This window comes from Corvus cornix, chromosome 3 (assembly GCF_000738735.6).
Source record: "Corvus cornix cornix isolate S_Up_H32 chromosome 3, ASM73873v5, whole genome shotgun sequence".
Classification (NCBI taxonomy): domain Eukaryota; kingdom Metazoa; phylum Chordata; class Aves; order Passeriformes; family Corvidae; genus Corvus; species Corvus cornix.
The window spans coordinates 70,777,273-70,797,165 of NC_047056.1; the positions used below are offsets into that span (position 1 = coordinate 70,777,273).

Below are 19,893 nucleotides of genomic sequence, written 5' to 3' on the forward strand. Positions count from 1 at the left end.
CCTTGCGGAAAGGTGACTCCTGTATTTTTTTCTTTACCTTCTGACTTGCAGAGCTTATTAAATACCTGCAGTCATCAGCCTGAACAATTACTGACTCACCGCACTATCTATTGGAAAGCTAATGCAGTTGAAACTGTACAGATAGCTCACTACAGGTGAGTAACTTCACATGCATGGGTAGTGTCACTGCACTTGGTGGCATAACTCATGTGCATAGGTATTTGCAAAACCAGGGCCTCAGATTGTAAAAGCACTGAAGCAGAAACCAGATCTTATCTGCCTGTAAAGCACCTGGCAGTGCACCTATCTCTGCCACTACATAAATTAATTATCATTAGCATCTGAATTTTGTCAGCTCCAGCATTCTCCTCCAACCTCAAACACTGAATTTCTTGCCAGAGAAGTGTTGGTGCACAGTAGATGATAATAATATGTACATGAATACTTAACTATTCTGGCATTCAATGTAGCGCTATTTCAAAAATTTCAATACAAGATGAACACGTGTAAGGCATCTGAAAAGCTTTTAATGTCCGAGGCCTGGGTGGGGTAAGGAAAATCTTTAAAAGTAAAAAATACACTGAATTGAAATCTTGAAATGTTTTGACCTTTAAATGGAACCTTCCTCCCCTCCTGAGGTTTAAGATAAGTTCAGCAAACAAAATTTCACCCTAGGCTTGACACATAATCTGCTAAATTACTGAAGAAATAAACAAACACTTTTTCCTTTTAAAAAATTCAACATAATTTCAAAAGTCATCAATTTTTTTAACTGCTCGTGAGAGTTTCTGCATATAAGCTTACCTACAATGTAAAGTCTTCAGATTTTAACAGGAAATACATACTTAGAAAGAGAGAAACAGTTGTGAAATAGCACCTTGAAGATAAGGAACTCTGAGCAAGATGACTTTTGGTCATCTGAAGAAAAGAATAGTCATCTTCCTTAATCATTTCAGACTGATTGCTTCAGTTTGGTAATCTCACATTTCAATAGGTTTTTACTGCTGAACCTACAGAAACAGGGAGGGGGACAGGAGGGGATGGGAGAGGACAGGACTAGAAGTGCTGGTCAGTTCACTCAACCCTTCCACTGGCAAAAAACCCCAAACAAACCAAAAACACCCTACACAAACCAATCCCAACTATGAACTAGTAAGTCGAAATGGAAAAAAAAAACCAAACCCCAAAGTCAATCTAGTTCTACGCAGTTCTTATCTCCCTCGAAAAAAAATTGGAGGGAGCATTTTTGTGTTTGATGGTTACCTGTTACGTAAAGCTTATTCAAGACAGCAGCTGGCTTTGATGCATGTATGGGCATTCAGTGCCACTCTTTCTCCTCTGCTTTCTCTTTTGACTTTCTCATCTTTGCTAGTGGACTATTTAGCTCCTTCAACAGCACAAAGTACTCCAGCGAACAGTGAAAGCTACTGCATGCTCATCAAACCAAAACTAAATGGAAATTGAGAAAAACAAACAAAACCAATCAAAAATATGAAGGATTAAACTCTTCACTCATTTGTTTAGGTAAGACAGAAATCCAATCTTATAAATCCCATGCCAGCAAATACATTGTAACTGTAGTCACAAAGACTCTGATTAACTTACATATTACACAAAAAATATTGCCTCATTAACATGAAAAAAGAAAGTGCATTCTTTTTCATTCTAGTCTGAGGCCTGCTTGGATAGGTATGGACACAAGAACTCTTTACCTGCTACCTTATGACACCACTATTTAAAAGCTGTTTTTCTTTTGTTGTCCCAAAAATCACGAAAGTTTCACAAGTCAGTTTCTGGTAACACACATTTCCTTGAATTCTTAGGTGGGTCCATTAAAAAAAGGTTGAAGAAATTTTAGCATTTTTGCAGGAGTGTGATGCCAAAGTCCTACCACATAGAGCAGTACTTTAACTCAAAGAAAGAAGCATGTTTTTCATGTCGATGACAAAAAGGAAAGGAATACCAAGATAAATTAGTCACAAAAAGAATTACAGAAATAACAGTGTATGATTAAAACACAAACAATGACAATGAAATCTAATCTATTCTGAATCTTTACCTCTTTGTCTGCTTGTGTTGTGTAATAGAAAACCGAATACACTCACAATATCTCACCCCAGAGGAAGAGTCTCTCCTAACACAACATATACCACTTTGCATCTAATAACTATGTACATTTAAAAAAAGAAGAAAAAAGGATTTAACTCGGAAGAGTGACAAAAAGTACAGCTGATAACTTGACTACAAAAGCACTTCCTTAAATTGTGCATCATCTTGAGGGCTTCACCCACCTCAAGAAGCCATCCTTGGTGGCAGCTACTTACACAGCTCTTTCTTTGCGTGGAAAACACTAAGTGGAAACCTCACCTTGGATATAGGTCAGCGCATCAAGTGTACTCTGCTGGTCAGTGCCTAGGGCAGGCGTGAGCAAGGGCCGGCTGGCCGCTTTCACGCTGAGACCTTCGCCAACAGTTCAGAGTCTTTATGGAGTGAGAAAGTAGAGCAGAAGCTCAGAGAGTACATCTTTTAAGCAGGATATTTAGGAGCCTCTGCAATCCTTTTACCAGACACACAAATGCAACCTCGGCTGCTTGCTGCTTTTTTTGTTTTTCCCCCCCTCTCCACTCTAAAAATACTAACCCATCCTCTGAACTAGTTGGAAGGGACTTGCGAAGGGGTGGAGTAAGGGAAATCAGTGCACAAGTCACCTTTCAGCCACCTATGACATCAGCCTGCTGCCCTGATTCCTTCATTAATACCTTTGAGCTGAAAACAATGGGCCTACCATTAAGCACCACACAGTTCGAGATAAGAAAGCCCTAAGCAGATAATAATCGGTGCATTTAGCTGGATTTCAAACATTCAGCTGCTTAATCATTTCTTCCTCACTGCATGCTACCCAAACACACGGGGAATGCTTTGGACGCCTTGGGCTAAGGAAGAAGGAGCTGGGGTGTGGGGAAGAGGACGGAGAGAACAGAGCCACAGGATGGGGATTGGGGGGGAGAGGGGGATTTCATTGGCAATCCTCTCCCTGGGAAATGAAAACATTTCTTAATTGCCATTAGGGAAATAGGTTAAATACAGGCTTGGTAAGCTGCTAAGGGCTGGCTAACAGATTAGAGGGGATGGCTGTTGAAGTATACTCATTTCCATTATATGACAGACCAGGGAATTTTTATTTTCTTAATAGTCTTCAGAGACTGTTCTGTCAGGCACTGGGTGTGAGACTGCTAGTTAGATTTTTAACTAGTCACCTTCCAGCTGACGAAATGAGGCCCAGTTCTCTGGCCCTGAAGTGACTGCTTTCCTGTTTCATCCAAGGAAACAGAAACTGCAGGACATGCTGACAGGGAAGGTATTGTAACACCTGCCGGCTTTGCTCACACAAAATAACAATGAGTAATCGCAGAATCAGAGAAACTAAAGGCATGATGCAGCATACCTGTCACACAGGAGGAGGGGTAAAAAACCACCTCAGGATCCCCAAACACTGAACAGACTCACGAGCTGTGCTCAGTCCTGCCAGGGCTGAGCAACTCCTCACCTCTGAAACCTTGGGGCCCACGCTGGGGAGAGTGTGGGCAACTGAAAAATCTCAGATGCCACTGCTAAGATCCTCAAAGCCCTCTCCTTCCCCACGTTCTGCCAAGGCACCTCCTTCCTGCCTGTGCCCTTCCTCCTCTCTTGTAAGTTCCTCAAAGGCCCCATCTCTAGCTTATAATGAGGATGATAAAATTTTTAGCAAACTGAGCGGGAGCAAACGGAAATCAAGTTTTCTTGTAAAGGGGCACAGCCTTTACTCATCCACAAAACTAAAAAGCAGCCACAGGCAGTACACACAACAAAGCTGAGACACCATCCTGTAATCCTTCGTCATGCAAAACTCCCTGGGGCATGAGTGGGAGTTTTATCTGAGTAAGGTCTGAGTTTTTTTAAGGAAAGTCTTTGTTCTGGGGCTCCCTGAAGCCAATATACTGAACTATTCAAACGACCATGGATTGGCAGGTGAAGTCGACAGGGGGTCATTTGAAGAACAGGTTTCTGGCAGCAATGCTGGTTTAAAGCAGTTGCTGCCACCTCCCTCTCTCTACCTGCTGACATATTTACCTTCCCCCACCCCAGTCTTCTCCACTGATAAAGACACAAGGATTTGTACAGCTGAGAGCAAAATGGACCAAGGAACTACTCTGGCTGTAAACTACCTTGTCTGGGAACTCCTCCACAAGTTTTAACTTACACTTATAAACAATTCCGAGGCAGGGAACACTATGGCCATGATTTAATAAACAAGGAGCAGGGACACACAGGCTACAGACATGGCTGCAACCATTCTATGTCACTGCCAACTACTCACCCAGGAGGGCAGGGCCTATGTCACATGTGCCAGCACCACTCATACTCCTTTATAGGGCTGCATGCAAGTCACCTACCGGTAACAACCTACCTGGTCTATCTTTAACACCCAAGCCTTGCCCAGGTATTGTCCAAAAGAATGCTAGATGAGTCAGGCCAAAGCTGCTAGCAACCCTCCCCACCAGGGCAGTGTATATATCCAGCACCTAAGGCTCCTGTGCCCAGTAGGCACAATCAGTCTCTGAGCTGCTGGGCTAGTGATTGTTAAAGGTGTTTTGTCTCCTCAGGGAAAGAAGAACAGCCTAGAGTGATCTCCATGACATATGATCTTTTGAGATATCCACTGTGTATCCATCTGCATCATCAGACATCTCAACACACTTTAAAGTCTGGTGCTGTCAGTTCCATCTATCTGACTAAATGTAAACTTCTCTGTTGCTGATGTCTGAAAGAGATTGTTAAATATGTTGTAACTGTTGGCTGGTTTTCTCCACGGACAGTCAAGGAAGATCTGAGAAAACTGACTCAAACTCTGGCATGTGAAGATGGGTGAAAAACACGCCACCCCTGCTTCCTGCCCAGAATCATGCTGGAGGCAAAGGTCAGCCATGAAATTTATTTTGGATGTTCTCTCTTTCAAGTCAATGTGCTTGCCACAAGATGAGACCCAAAGCCCACTTACATGGGTGTACGGACTGTGGAACAGCAACCACTTTGGTAACAAATGGTATTGAAGTCCATTTGCTCGTTTGTGCTGCTATCACAGATTCATCCAGCAAGGGCAGAAAGCCCATTCATTTACGTAGCACTAGCCTGTGTGTATCACTTCACTGGTAACTCCATGGACCTCATTTACATGGAGTGTATTTCCCAGGAGCACACTGGATCTTGATCTGACGTCAGTAAGAAATGAATAAGCTCAGCATCTCCCTTGGTTCTTGCTTCCCTTTTTCAGCTCTCATTCAGAAACGTTTGACTGTTTCCCATACATAGAAATTATCTGTGAATTAAAATTAAACCCTGAGCTGCGTATTCTTCCCAGATGATCCAAGAATTGATAGGAATACATACACCAGGGCAACCAGGGAACTAAGGCTATAGTGTGCTCGTTCTAAAGAGCCTGGGAGAGATCCTTTGCACCTGCCAATCATTTCAGGTCAGAAGTTTTGGTTTTCCTGTGACCACCCATTTAGTCACAGCCAATCTAAACCAGCCACAGCAGTGCCCAAAAGACAACAGAATAAGGAAAGTACATTTTTGTGTGGTAGCTGCCCACAATATCCTTAGGAACTGAATGCAGCCACTCTGGATGGGTGTAAGAAACACTGGTTTAGGTCCATGGAAATCAGTGGCAAATTGAGAGTATGCCTTTTGTATGAAATTCTATAATAACACTGAAATCTCTTTCTTAAAGGAGAATTATTAACAGTTTTCATTTATGCTGTGGTAGAGGGAGAACAGTGGGGAAGTAACAGAGCAGTCTACTGTTACCCCAGACTGACAAGACTTTTTTTCCAGCATAGGTACACTCCAAGATATGCACCCTTTATTTACATTTGGACATGCAAGGTAAGACTTACATGCAAGTGTAAGCCTTTCCAAACACATGACTATGCTATGGTGCAACCCTTCTTAGCAAACAGCGTACATTTATTTGTGTTCAAGACCATCTGAGTGTCTCTGAAAGGCACTGCAGGCTAAGCCAGCACAATCCTGCTTCCCAACGAAGAAAAACGATGCTGTCTTAAATGTCATAGAAAGTCAGCTAGTGTGTTTTTTTTCTGTCATTAAGGAAATGAGAGGTACTGTTTCGAAGTACCAGTACAGCAGAAAAGTAGTGGATACACTGTGCTTAACATGAAGTACTTTCTTTTACAACCTAAGTAGCACACAGGTAATTTGTCTCTTTCTGCAAGTTGTGACAAGTCAAATGACTCTGAACCCTACCTTTAGCCTGCACAGTCTTGTAATATAACAAATTTATTTTCCCTGCTTATTGCATAGGCATTTATACTATGTGTAAATACAGAAATAATGTATCTATATTAATGAATGGTCTCCAGAATAATATCATGACATCAGATGATTATCCTTCGATGGCATAAAATTAATAGGGTCAGTGGAAGAAGCAGCTTTGTGGTAAGCATGGGAACTATTGCTGCAAACAGGGCTCCCGATTCCTAAATATAAATAACTCCAGATTATTGTTTTTTGAAGTTATTCTTTACAAGTTTTTTTCCATTTCACGCATCTAAAGAGAACATCTCTATTACAATATCATATTCTACAAGAAGGAAAATTAACCTCATCAGCAATTCTGGAATCCACCATGTCATTAATTGCATCTCAAACCATGTTTGGCAAGCCAAAAATGTTTTGAGGAATCCTGGAGAAGTAGTTGGACAGAAGTCTACTTCTAATTATTTAAAAATGTTGTGCTGGGAAATAAGTTGCTTGTGACTTAACTATTAAGAATAGACCATTTTTTATCAAAATGTTCCTTGCATCCAGTCCTTTACACTAAAGGAAAATAAGGAACAAATGGACTATATTCCACAATGGGTGAAAATCATCTCATCTACACTAGAGCAGCTCCACTGCAGCCCAGTACAGACACATTAGCAAGAAACTGTAACTAGATGAAGTCAAAGAGTAATAAATTTTAAAGATTAAATTTTATTTTAAATAAATAATGAAGTGAACTACCTGACACAGGGGGTTGTCTGCATTACTTAATGCCTTTAAAACAAGATTCAGTGGCGTCCTAAAAATAAGCTTCAGCGCATTCATTTAGGACGTGACACCTGTGCAGGAATTACTGGGTGAATTTCTATTACTGATGTTCTGCTGAAGATTACTATGTGATTGTAACAAATTTAGGCTTTAAATTCTATAAACATGGGGAATGTGACCACCACTACTTATGATGTGACAAAAGAACTCCCTCAACTATTAATTAGAAAAGGAAAAATAGCTTTAAAGATTATTAACAGAGTTTTTCATTATTCAAGTACAATTTTTTTTCTGCTGTCACCCTCTTATCCCCCTTTTTATTCAAAACACTACTATACAAGCCTATTTCAATATGAGACCAAATTAATGTGGGACTGACTTTGTGCACGAAAGGAAAACAAGCCTAAGTTCCTATAAACCTTTCAAACTTTCATTCCACCTCCTTCCCAGTTTGCACGGAGGAGTCTATTTTACAACTTTATCCATGTAATGATCCTGCAGACTGCTTCTTCATGCCAGAATTTCTCTTTGAAGTTTGCTCTCCCATTAGTGTTTCAGTGTAGGTATTCAAACTGATGGCGCAAGCACAGCAGAACTCCAGAACTGTCCATGTTCCATCAAATACAGTTGTTTCATGTTGCTCGTGATTTACAGTCTTAATTAGTGCTCAAAAGAAGAAGAGCACATCTTGGTGGAGCATCCCCCTTCCACACACACCCACCCCCCTCCTCCCTTTTTTATTTTTTTTCCTTTTTTTTCGTTACAAACCAGTGCTCTCAGGGTTTTGTTGGACATTGTGCAGGATGGCTTTGCCAAGTAGAATGGAACACACTTAATACTTTTCCTTTATAACCTTTGCAATAAATCAGCTACCACTCCACTTACACGAGAACAGCCATTAGTGTCCTGTCCCCTCCCCCAGCACTTCCCGAATTTTAAACAAAGTAGGAATAAACTGAAGCTGAGCAGAGCCAGTGAGCCCAGTAAATCAGTTTAATGAGAACTGAATCAATCGTATGAAGTCCACTACTGAACAAATAAGGTGGACAGGAGAGGCTGAGCTTTCCGTGGAGGTACTGGGGATGGGGAAGCAGGAAAGCCGGGCTCACATACTTCATCTTCAGCAGTGACGCATGTCTGCTGTGAACACTCTGTTCTTTAGAATCACATTTGCCGCAGCTTGCTGCTGAATTCCTTGTTTAGATTTGGCTGTTTCCTCTCCTGTTTGTGGTTTAGCTCCTCCATGTTTTCCCACAGAAGTGGAGTTTTCTGTTTACCCATTTTCACCACTTATCTCCTCTGAGATTCACTTTGACTCTGTTTATCCTTCTCAGGTCTTCCCTATTTCCACATTTACTGTAAGTGAACATATGTGCACACACACACACACATATATATATATACACACACACACACTACTGTTCCATTACAAAGTCAGAAAGTGAATAATTATGTATTTTCAGGAATGCAGGGTATTAAAGAAACCACAAACTTTTGTGTACGACAGCATGTAGACTCCGGACATTCAGCTTTAAAAGGGCCTTGCCAAAAGTGTAAACACCCACCAAAATTTTTAAAAAACCCAAAAAACCAAGCCAAAACCAACCAAACCAAAGAACAGTACTTCAAATGTTTTTTTTTTTCAAGCCAGAGGGAGTAACTTGCACAAGTGGGGCCAAGTATGAATTTTCTCAGTCAAAAAGGGACTAAGAGGCTTTTACTTCGCATACATCAGTTGTCATCTTGGAGACTTTTTCTTCACTTGGTCTCATGCACTCAGAAAAAGGAGCTGTTAAAATTTATTAATGAGCACAATCAGGAATTAGTATGTCCCCTTTGCACAGGGCTGTGCTACTGTCCTGCTCCAGCTATAAAAACTGATGGGTGAAGAAGCGCATGGCCCAGCCATTCAGATCACCTCTGTGTGTCTTCCTCAGGACCGCCAAACCTCCTTCACCTGGGACTCAATAAGACAACCTCATCCCATCCCGGATATCCCAACCCCAGCTATAACTCTTTTCTCCTTGAAACAGTCAACCCTTTTCAAAATTAAGGACACAAATATGGATCACATTTTCTCTTCTGTCTTCTCACTTCCTCCAGAATGAGCAAGCAGAGCCCATTTGTGAGATCCTACTATCCCGAGTCCCAAAGGTTGGACCAAGATACAAACCTTTAGAGCTTATTTGTGAATGTGGTCCTGTTTCCAGAACATTCCTGTCTTCACCGTGAGTCTAAAGGAAGAGTGCAATTTGATTCATCACCCCGAAACACTTCAGAATGATACAGCCATCCTTTTAATCCCAGCAGGTCAGTCAGTGAAGTCCACTAGAGCATCCAGTGCTTCTTCTCTGCCAGTACATCAATTTCTCAGATGCACCATTGCCCATGAAAAATTTGAGTATCTATTCAATTTCCAGACTTGGCAATGGGTAAACCTATTACCACTGTCACCCCTGCACCATCTGCATGGCTTCTGGGAAAAGGCAACTAATTAACATTGCTAATTAGAGAGACAGACAGGGCCACTTTGCACCCTCTTGCCCCCTGCTTTCTCCTTTCCCAGCACAAGGGAGAGAAGAGAACACACCCGGAGCTGCCAATCTGACCTCGGAAATGGAGACCCTCTGCCACTGCAGGCACAGGAGAGACCATTCTGTACAGTTAAGGATAGCAGGGGCTCCTTATGTGTTTATGAGCACAGTATTTAAGGATGTTAAGATGGTCTGTATTAGAGGAGGTGAGGAACAGAACTTATTTACTAGAGTAAATTTGGAAAACCGGCTTATCTACCATCAGCTTGTACTTCATGCAAGACCACCAGTGCTGTGAGCTCTTTGGAGCTCAGCTGTGAATCTTACAAGATAGGCTTTTTTAAAAGCCTTGTACTTAAAAAAATTGTGATTTTGTGGGAATCTCAGCTGTCATGAAAGAAAGAAATGAAGTGTCTAGTCTTGGTGACAAAGAAAAGCCTGAAACTGAAATCTATTAGCACCAAGCCCAGAATTCAAAATACTATGTTCATAACCTGTGATTTTTAAGACAACTTCATGATCTGACTTACAATTCTTGAAAGCTTGAGTTTGATAATATTATAAGTGATATTCTAAACCCCCCATATTCTCTGATTTTTTTTCTTGGTTTTTGTCGGTAAAATATTCTGTCATAATACCCTGACGTAATTATCTCCTTTCTCCAACCTCTAGACCAATGCTTTGCTCTCCACTGCTTTTAGCAACTTGCTTCTAGTGAAGCCTGTGGTTTTCTGACAAAGTAAGCACACTGTATCTGCTGTCAACGGTAAAAAAGCCCAAACCCAAATGATAAAAAAACAAATGCAAAACAAATGATACTAGCAAATATGCAGCTTCAAGCTTCTGCTATGCAAAAGCACATTGAAGAACTCAAGATATAGAACATTAATTAGGACTATATTTGAAATTGTTTTGAGTACCTGCTGTTCTCTCTGTCTCTTCTTCTGTCTGATGGGTATTTAAACTACCTAGGATGACCCATGGATTCCGATAATCAAAAGAACTGAGCAGTTAAGAAAACCAAACAAAAAAGGAAATTAAAAGCAAGTCCTTGGCACAGCTAATTCACTCTTCATTCTAAATGGTTACATATATCTCTAACCTTTGTAAAAAGGGAGAGGAAAAGGTACTGCATTTAAAATAGAATAGTAAGAGTTATAAACTATAGTTTCAAAGAGCTTGGAAAAGAGAAGGAGATTTCACTGGACGGTTGTTCTTTTCTTTCTACTATTACCAAAACTTTGCAGGGATCAGGAAAACATGAATCCAAAAATTATTTATTGTAACAGACTGTTGTTCTGGTCATAGTCACCAGTGGGTCAGTCAGATCCAAAGCCCTCTGTAATGAGTCTCTCTGTTGATTTCATGGCTTTGGATCCCTACCAATGTTTGTGCATTTCTTTCAAGGAACAGTTTTTCCAAATAAGCTGGGATTTTTTTGGAATTATTCCAAGGGCTACGTGACACTTTCAGGAGTTTATATTCATCCAAGCGACTTTGAGGAGACAGTCCTCTGTTATTTTACATGGAAAAAGCTTGGCAGAGGATGGGAGGGAATGAAAAGCACTGTATGAATCCATCTAGGTATTTCTAGACCCTTCTTTGGAAGGCGTCCCTCAGATTTGATGTCACAGGCAAGGCAGGCAGCAGCACACCATCCCTTCCCTTCCTGCCAGTCTTTCCTGAGGAGCGACCACAACCTACTGAATGGTTACAGAGAAGGAATTAGTCTCACTGTGCTCCTGAGAGATTTTTAGGGCTGGAGATTTGGCTAGTGCTACGTTTGCTTCACATGTCCAGAGAGGGGGAGGTGGAAGTTTGCCTGCTACAGGGTGACTCCCAGGTGCGGTGAACCCAGCATCTTGCTGTCCGTTCTGCCTGCAGACCTGTGTAGGGAATGCACACAACATTAGGGGCACTGGCTTAGTGTGGCGATCCCGAACTACCACTGCAGCTCCCTGGGCACCATACTTCTCCAGAGCTGCAAGTCATGCATTCCTCCGGTTGGCTTCTGGTGCCAAATTTTTCAGAAGTGCTGAATGTCTTAGACTGAAGTGGTCCTGTGGTTGCCAGAGCTTGCATGGTAGCTGAACAAGTCCTCAGCCAACACCAAGTCAGTGAGGGGAGGAAAAAAGGTGATGTAACATCCCCCGATATTTCACTTTCCCTGCATGCTGGGGGGTTCAAAACATCCGATGTGGGGCACGTTGTCTCTCAGCATTGAAAAACTGAATTTTCAGCAGTACCTCTCTCTTTACTAGAAATAAAGGCCACCACATGCCTCACCATCCTCAGAAGAAATGTAAAGGGATAAAGTCATTATATTTGCCTCCCCACAAAGCAATCTGGTAACTGCTGTAAAGCATGAAGAAGCAAAAATTAAACACACGTTCTCCCAGTCATGGAGTATAATTAGAGATATGGCTGAAGAACAGAAGACCCACTTGCTAGCTGCAAACACAATTTTTTTAATGCTTGAAAACCCTTGTGATATGTTTAAAATAAATACCCAGCTACAAAAATGCTGTTAATATTAAAATTATGTGAAAAAATCCTTGGCAGATCTCTGGGATCTACCCAACTAACACTAGTACCAGAGTGCTTACAGATATATAATTAACACAGCTTGAAACATTCAGTACAAATGTTGACCAGCCTGAAAATTTTAGTTTTACAGCAGTACTTCTGCACAGATGGAGTAATACCACGATTTGTTACAGCAGCAGCCTGATAGAATAGTGGTGAAGGCACGACAACATCTTATTAATTAAAGCACTAAGTTCTGCACTCCATTTTTCCTTCAGTGGACACAGAAAGGTATTCAGGCCCTTCAGTGCTGGAAGGGTATTCAGGTGGTCTCTATGCTCAGTATCCTGAGGTAGTTATGTATTTAACCTCCATTGAAATCAAACTGTTTTGCTAGTGCGTGAGGGACTATATTTTGACTCTTTAGCAGCTTTTTATCGTATTCACTTAACAAACTTTCTGCCAAAAAGCCAGGCCAAAAAGTCCCACTGCACATGCAGCTAGCTAGATCTACCAAATTTACATTAGCTACTCCAAGCAGAAAATAGTGTGTTCATAAAAAACTAAAAGTGTTTTGATTCAACAAAAGCTGTTGCATAGACCTGCTCTTATTCACTTTGTGATTTTGACTGCCTCTTGCAAGCACTACTGTGAATACTCAAAAGCACTTTTTCAAATGAAAGAAAATCTGAGCATCTAGTGTCGGCAAGCCTTGTAAAGTCCATACATGTTTACACTTGGCATCAGATTACACATATTTGACTTCTTGATTTACTGAGCACACTTGTGTTTTCCCTTCTTTTGTCAGAAATAAAATACAGCTATTCTTAAGAGAAGTCTTTGTTTTTAAAAAGACCTAATTTGTACTGTATGTTAGGAGCGTTCACTTTTCACCCCACCCAGAGAGAAGCCTGATCCAAATACCAGGGGAAAAAATAAAAACTCAGAAGAAGTTAATTTGGGTAATGGCAATGTCTGTTTGCAAGATGTAAAAAAAGAGAAAGAGAAAGAGGACAGACGCTGAAGTCCTTGGACAGGTTTGGGGTTTTTTTGCTGCATCACAAAAGCAATTCTGTTGAAATCTAACTCGGAACATCGCCTGAGTAAAAAAGAGAAACACAGTTCTTAAATTATTTTGTACTTTCCATGTAGAGGAACAGTCAGAACTGTATGGGGTTTTACGCCTTCGTAGTAGCCAGCTTATAAACAGTGCAGCTACCAGTCTTTCCATAGGAAAAACAGTGTTCTGTGGATGATAATAACATGACTAACTGCTTGAGCTTCAGAGGCATAGAAAGCCTTCTACCTAAAAAATAAGGTGTGCTGTCAGGCCATCTATTATTTAACAGACAGCTGGCAATTAATAAACATTAAATGAGAGTCAGGAATTGGAGAACAATCTTACACAAGTGAAAAATTTGCACAAGTTTACTTTTCTCTTATTTCCATGATTCTCCAAGAAGAATATTACATTAAATCAGATGAAAGAGAGGGGGTTTTATTTGTACAATGTGTGTTAACAAGCCATCAAGTGGAACATTGGTACATAAGTGTTTGAGAATCAAACTCATAAAGATAGCAGTAGCCACAACAAAGTGAATAACTAGGTGAGACCTGAAATTCTCAACATGTTTTTATGGATTCTTACATGCAGGAAAAGGAAACTCATCCAAATGTAGAAATCAGGTCAAAGAAAAACATTGTGTGATTTCCAAGCTAATTCAGGCACTGCCCTATCATTGATCATTATGCAAGTGAAAAGCAAAATAAATCAAACACCATTTGTTCCTGCTAATAATTTGAGGGAAAACCATAATCCAAAGCTTTTTTTTCAAATGTAACAAAGTGGAACTGCCTCAGAACATGGCTGGATGCCCTCTGCACACAGCCAACCTAAAATCAGCCGAAAAGAAACCATTTATGAGCAAGTAAACAAACAAAACACTAGGTTATGAGTCTTACTGTCTCTCTAAATTGTCTGACAAATGAGTATACTTTGCTCTGCTGCCATGGGCAGTCCTACTCTATGTTTGCAGTACTGGAGCCCTACTTATATTCCCCATCATCTAAACACAATATATTCATCTAGGTGGAAAAAAAAGAAAAAGAACAAATTGTGCTTTATCTGTACAATACATTGAACATATACTTTTGTCTTTTGTCCTAAGTGTGCTAATCCCACAGCATTTCTCAGGTATTTCCTGCAGTATCTTGTCTAGAAATAATGATTCTCACACATAACTTCTTTCATAAATCTATCACAGTTCAGTATAAAATTAACAGTGACAGAGAAATGTATATCTTCTTATTTTTATGACCTTAATGTTGGAGGCTGTTGGCCAGAGTTACTGTGAGTGCACGAAACAAATTCAGGTCCACATAACATCTTCCTGATAATGTTGCAATTGATAAGCTATAAATCAACTTTGTGTGATTTTCGTATGTGCTGTGAAATTGGTGATGGCTTAACATTAATTCATGATCTTGCCTCAAAATTTCATGATTGAAAATAAAATCCATGATCTCAAAACATGGCCAAGTTGTACTTTTCCCAATTTCAATTTTGGCACTTTTTCAGAGTCAGAACATAGGACCAAATTTGTAAGAGAGGATATAGACACAACCTGAACACATTATTTGCAGAAACTCACAGAAAAGAAAACTTAGATATTTTATTTTCAGCTGAGATGTAAAATATCCTCCTGGGAATTGCTATTAAGATGTGATTCGGGACCCCTATATTCAGTTTGAAGAGTTATTATTTAGACTTACAGGCTTCCACAATAAATAGTTGTCTAACGCTTTCTCAGAAATTCTCTTTGGGCTGTTAGAAATCTCTGATTGGGCAGTCACCCCTACACTGGGGAAAGCTGCAGCTTTGTTATTCATCACTTTTTTCTCATCTAGGAGATGCTAGAACAGTAGTACAGCATGGCATGCAAACAGCTTGTAGAAATAAGGAAACCACATTCAAAATTATATTTATTAGGGTTCATTTAATGAGTTTCAAAGAATTTTCCCCATCTGTTTTATTGATTTTAGAAAATAAACCATGTGACAAACTGATGAAATCTAAAATAGGAAGGTAACTATAGTTGCTTGTTCATAGGAGGAAGGACAAGCGTGTTTCTCTTTAGATTAGAAAAAGACAAATAAATTTATTGTATAAGTTTTTTTTGTATTGCTGAACAAGACATATTTTTTTGTATTTTAGCAACTGAGCTGTGTACTTGAATTTTGAGATGCTGCTTGTCTGCTTTAATAACCACATTAATTATAGTTTTATGCTGAGTTTTCTGGAACACAGAGATGTTACAACAGTAGAATAGCACACATCCTAAAGGAGCTTTCCTCACAGGGAATTTTGATGGGACACATGGAGGAGTGCTCACAGATCCTGTGAGCAAAAATCCCAAACTACTTAAAAATTTTATTTAAACATTTTCAAACAGAGATGCACTAACTGCACTTCTGAAGGGATGTCCTGAAAATGTGGATTCAACTGCTTAGAAGCCAGAGCTGCCACAGTACTCGTTCCTGTGGTGGCTACTGCTTGGCCAACCCCAGGCATCATTCCTAAATCACTGTAAACTAGCACTGTCTGAGAAGGTTTGCCATTTTGATCACAACTTCTGCAAGGAAGCACCTTGGAAAGAGGAAGCTGTGTAAGTCCATGCACACCAGCTAAGGATCAGTGACTCTACCCTGCAGAAAACAGCTCATGAGAAGCTCACTGGTATCTATTTTGCACTTCCACCACTTGTGATACTGGAGTGCTGCACAAGCTGAGGACCGGTGAAGTTTTTTTTATCCTCACTCGTATTTTGTCCCTTTTAATTACATTAATTTCACAGTGTCTGTTGGCATATTTTTAAGCTAAATAGAAAGGGTATTTTCAGTTTCTTCATTGTCAGGATGTGAAGATGAAAATGTCTACATATGGGAGCGTCCCTGAAAGCTTGTATGAAACAGGTGCAGGAAGAAATAGTCTGTGTCTAAGCACTACAGGGGTCTGCAGGAGACACTGCTATAAAGTGTGCTATGTGTCTTGAGACTGTTCACCTATGGTTTCTGGTTAAAAGCTATAACCTTTAAAGTATTATTTCTATGCTAGGTGGGATGGAAACAGAGTAACTAGTATGTAAGACCCGAAACCAGAGTGCTTTGCAAGGTGTTTGTGGTTCAGATACTAAACTACAATTTGATTAACCTCCTTAGCAAAATTCAGATGACAAACGTAACTTCGGTGAATTTGTTTTCTGAAAACAAAAACTTCTGTAGACTACTTAAAAGATATTAAATACTGTTACAGTGATTTAATGAGTATTTAGTTTCACTGCGACATTGGAAAATCAAATAGTTTCAGTTTGAGCTTGAGTAAATTCTTATCAAAGACTCTCAGTATTTTCAGTTTTATTTCAAGAAAGTTTATAGTTTTTGTATTGCTGAATTTTGTTTAAATTAGTAATGCAAAGTGCCTCTATTGTACAAAGTCTGCATTATTTTCTTTGCCTAACACAGTGAATGCATGTCAGCTGCCAGGCTTGTCCCTGTCCTGCACCTATGTGGGTTCACCTGGCAGCTGAGGTCACCTGGGCTTCCTCAGCTTGTGCAGAGCAGCTTCACACATCAGCCTTTCAGGCTTCACCTCTACAGACAAAATATTTCAGTCTTTGTATCTCCCTCCAATCCATTGGCTAAGCACAGGCCATGGGGCCAGTTTGTTTTGCCCTGGCATTTGACTCTTTTTGAAGAGCTGGTGCCTACAAGGGCTCCACCTTCCAATCACTTCCCTGCTGATGTACAGTGCACACCTGTGACTGTAGTTCTTGGAGGGCAGCTGCTTCTAGCCCAGCACAGCCAAGGCCCTTTGTGACCTATTTCACATTTGCTGTGTGACAGGGACTGCGTAGCTTCACTGACCCTTTTGGTAGGCACGGACTCACCTGGAACCTCCAAGCTCCAATACAAAGAACAGTAACTGAGGCAAGAGGAATACACTGATTGGTAAAACTGATTTCAGGAAAATTTTGTGGCAGCTGAGAAAGCCTCAAGGAAAAAAAAAATAAGAAGAAATAACTTTTAGATAAAATTAACAATTGTACCAAATACCTCCATCATGGCAGTTAGGTGACAATGAGAAACAGGAAATCTCACTTACTTGCGTAAGTGAGAAGGGCTGGAGACCTTTAATAGGCTAACTATAATTTCCAGTATTTTGTATTGCTCACTCTGTGGAGCCAAAAAAAAACCAAGACACCCTGTATAAACATGAAGCAGTATTACAGGAAACATGCATTTTTCTTAATTTCAGGGAGTTGCTTTCCACATTTGTTTACAGAATCACTCATTCTGTTTACAGGGACATTAACTGCATGAGTATCATTTTTCCTCTCTGTGATTTTTATACTCTGTGCACTCATTCTGAAAGTAAGTCAGTGGACCCTCTTTTATGCAAGTTCAAGCCTCACATTGCAACACAGTCATTATGGTGCTTCCTACATGCATTAGTTTTTGAAAGAGCTGACCCCAAAATAAAATGATGCAAATCATATTAGCGCTCAAATGGAGTGCCACTGTGCCAGGAGAAACAGAAAGGCACTGCAGCAGCAGCAGGGGCTGCTCAGCCAAGCTGCAAAGTCCTCTGCTGGGGCTGGGCAGGAGGAAGCAAGCCTAGGGCTGGCAGCTTGGAAGGGAGAAGAGGGGGGACCAGGGAGTCTGGCATAATCACAGAGGAGAAATGAAAAGCAAAAGGCAGAACAAGAGAAAATGCATGCTGAAACTTGAAGGAAACCAAAGTGAAAGAAACAGGTGTGGACAAGTAGATAAATGATGAGGGGAAAAAAACAATCGGTCATGATTCTTATTTTCAAAAATAAAAGAGTAGATGAGAAGGGAGGACCAAGCCCATCCTTTAGACAGAACACAGGAAAAGAAAAGGTGAGAAGGAAGGTCAGTATGAAAAATGGAAAAGTAATGTGGGAAAAGGGAGAAAAATCTCAAGAAAAATGAGAAAATTGTGATGCTTGCCCCTCCACCCTCCCCCCCAAAAAAAGCTTCTCCCTTGTCTTGTTTTTCTCTTGGGAGAAAAAAAAATGCAGACTGAAAGAAAGCAAAAGGATGATTACATTCTCACAGTAAGGAGATAAAGGAGGGGAGCAAATTGGATACGAACCGTCTTCATCAGAGGATACGGAAGTGAGTAGCTGAATTCAAGAACACTCCAATGCAAAAAGAATATTTCTTCAAGAAGGAAAACTATCTGTCCAGCAGAATTCCTAAAATATTACTGCAATCCCACAACTTCATCCAAAACCCCAGTAAATAAAACTTTCGTCTGAAACTTTTCCCACCATTCCAAGACAGTTGGTATTTAATCTAAATAACCTCCTGCTGAGTGTTGATCGCAGCCTGTAGCTCTGCAATCCAGCCTCATCACAGCCCAGTGTAAATAGAGCTTTAATAAATAGTCAGCTGAAATCCACTCAAATTCCAACTTGCTTAGAGTATGTTCTCTATTTCTGAACTCATAATGGCTGAACCAAAATCTGGAACTTTGCTATGTTTGTGGAATGCAGGATTTTTGTCTTGGGTCTCCAGCTGCTGTGAAGTCACTGCTGTTTTGTGTATCAGCAATTTTGACTGGAAAAAATAGAATGTGTTTTCAAATATGTGGTAAAGTCGGCAGCTATGGCCAGACTAGAGTAAAACAAATGCCTCGATGGTAAATAGGCCACCAGCACTGCATCTCAGGTAGAGGCTAAATAGGGAGACCAGAACTGTGTTTGTTTCAGCCCAAGTTCTTCCCACCTCTCTCCAAATGCTGCTTTTGCAACTGGTTTGCTTCTGCTCATTACTCATTTTAATGGCATAGGCACCTCACTGCCTGTCCTGTGCTCACCTTGAATCCCACTGAGCCACACCTCATCACAACAAATCCTCACTGAACAATGACGGATTTATTGACATGCACGGGGTCCAAACACGACAAAATTAGATTTGTTCAAATCCAAACTTCACAGGAACCAGGAACCAAAAAAACTGCAGGCACAATTTCTAATTACATGGGCATTTTTAAACTCCCTAGAGACCTACTGCCCCCCTGATAATTTTACCTTGAGGAAAAAAACCAGAAAGTGCCCGTTTGCAAGCAGATGAGGATGCCCCACTCCTCACTTAAATGGAAAGCACTTGCTACTTCAAGAGAGCTGTGACTGCAGTTGCTCCTTTGGCCAGATACCTCTTCCAAAATAGCCCCTTCCCACCTGCCAGGTCCAATCAGCAGCCCAGAGGAAGGCTTTTATAGAGTCCAGCTATCATTTCCTCCTGCTTTAGATCCAGTGACCCAATGCTAACACCATTCCCCACTCCCAACATTACTGCGCTGACTGACAGGGTCAGTCCTTGCTAGATGTCACTAAATCAACATCCCTGCAGGGTCTCTTTCCAAAGGGAGAATACGCCGTCCCGGGTGACCTTCAGAGTTCAGGAGTGACTGACGCAGAAGCCCCACACCATCCATCACTCCGGCAGGAAGGGACATTTGCAGAGGATCAGAATGGCACGGGACTGCCATGAACTTCCTGCACCCTGCTTCCCTGCATACCGAGCCCCACTGTTCCCAGTGGTTCATTTATCAGGAGAAGGGAATAGAAGGTGAAGTCAATGAAGCTGCATTGAGTGCGGCAGAGGTCAGGCCCAGGAGGGAACCCAAAGTGCGCATACACACATACACAAGAGACAC

At 40.8% G+C, this 19,893-nt stretch overlaps 1 protein-coding gene across 3 annotated transcripts in view; it reads right to left on the reverse strand.

Annotated features, from left to right (window-relative positions):
- PRDM1 (PR/SET domain 1) overlaps positions 1-19,893 on the reverse strand; it is a 112,589-nt gene that overhangs the window by 63,119 nt on the left and 29,577 nt on the right. The gene's annotated exons all lie outside the window — the stretch shown is intronic.